Source organism: Echinops telfairi, unplaced genomic scaffold (genome assembly GCF_000313985.2).
Source record: "Echinops telfairi isolate 266 unplaced genomic scaffold, ASM31398v2 ScPeMD7_7416;HRSCAF=8454, whole genome shotgun sequence".
NCBI classification, from domain to species: domain Eukaryota; kingdom Metazoa; phylum Chordata; class Mammalia; order Afrosoricida; family Tenrecidae; genus Echinops; species Echinops telfairi.
This window is the reverse complement of record NW_022111316.1, coordinates 453,812-455,416: the sequence shown is the minus strand read 5'-3', so window position 1 is coordinate 455,416 and position 1,605 is coordinate 453,812.

Sequence of the window (1,605 nt, the reverse complement as noted above, 5' to 3'; positions counted from 1 at the left end):
TCCACCTCGCAGGGGCCCCTGAACGCGCTCTCTCTGGGCTTGGGATCCAGCTCCAGCCGGCCACCGGCCTGGAGACCTTGAGCCTACTGCCAAGTACCTCTCCTGAGGGGACCTCCCGCCCCCCAACACAGCCTACGACGGGGTGGGGGGGCGGGTCCCCTCTCCAGGGTGGGACCTCCATCACACCTTCCAGGATCTGCAGTCCTGCCTGGATTCTGACTCCTGCCGGACCCCTTCCCCAGGAAGCTGAACCCCTTGTTTGCCCGCAGCCCACCTCCTCCTAAGTTTTGGGTCTCCTTGCTGGGCTAACCCCAGGCTAGGAGCCTCTTCGGGGTGAAGCATCCCCCTTACTGGAGACTGGGACCCCTCCTCCCCAGCATGCCTTCCCAGGCTGCATCCCCAGCCTGGCCATCCTGGGTAGGAACTTTCTTGAGGCTTTTAGCCCCGGCCAGATCACTAACCCAGTTAGCCCCGGCCAGACCACTAGCCCTCTGGGTTCTCGAAGACTCTCCCAGTCTGGAACTGCATCCCTGGTCCCTGTGGGGCTCCGCTGGGCTACCTCCTCCGTGCCTGTACCTGGCGCTGTGCCTCCTTGTGACTGTGTTCCCCAGGAATGACCTCATTTCCTCACCTTGACCCTGCCAGGACCCTCCCCAGGGTGGGGATCCCCCCACCCCCGACACACACCTCATAGTATTTCCTTCTCCCCAGCCCTGGGCTCCTGTTTTCCTTTTGCCCTCCCCCTGCCCTCACAGTGGCTGGAGAGCTGCCCCCACAGCTATACGATCCCCACCCCTCTGCATCTTGAATAGCCCTTGCCCCCTCCAGGGATGGCGAGGGATGAGATGGGGTGTAGGTGGGACAGGCATAGGTACGTGCGGACACGCAGTCTCCTCCCTCTGCTCACCCTCACGCCAACATTGGGACATCTAGCCTGAAGCCTTTGGCCCCCTTTGTGCCCCTTCTCATCAACTTGAGCACGCCCCTTCCACCCCCACCCCGTGTCCTGGTCCCTAAGCCTGCTTCTGGGGGCATTCAGTACCTTCCATTAGCCTGCCTCAGGGGGTACTGGGGTGGCCTGAGAGACATAGGATGCCCTGGAGGTGGCCAGAGCGGGAACTGGACCCAGGTATCAAGCCCAGAGACCCACAGGGGAGTGAAGAAGTTCTGCTTCTGCCTCACTTTCTCTGTTCCGGACCTGGAGACAGAAACTTCAGTGCACTCCTGCTGGCTAGTCAGCTTGGGTAAGGCCATGCCCAAGCCACAGGCCTTTGACACCAGGCCACCCAGATCCCCAAAGCCCAGACCAGGGTGAGATGCGAGGGTTGGTCCAGAAGCAGCCCCCACCCATTCCCGGAGTCCTTCTCCCCAGGGACTATTCATTCCTCAAGCGCCCTTGAGGGGCCTTGAAGGGCCCTGGGGTGGAGGACAGAGGCCCCTAGTCTCATTGGAGGGCACTGTTTGGGGTGCCCTCAGTCTGGCAGCTCTGGTGGGCCCTTGGGCCAGCCCCCTAGCTTCCTTATATACCCCATGCTCCTCCTGGGCAGAGGGGTGGGCCCAGCTGGCCTGGCCCTGTCTCCAGGTTGGAGTGTGTGTGTGTGGGGG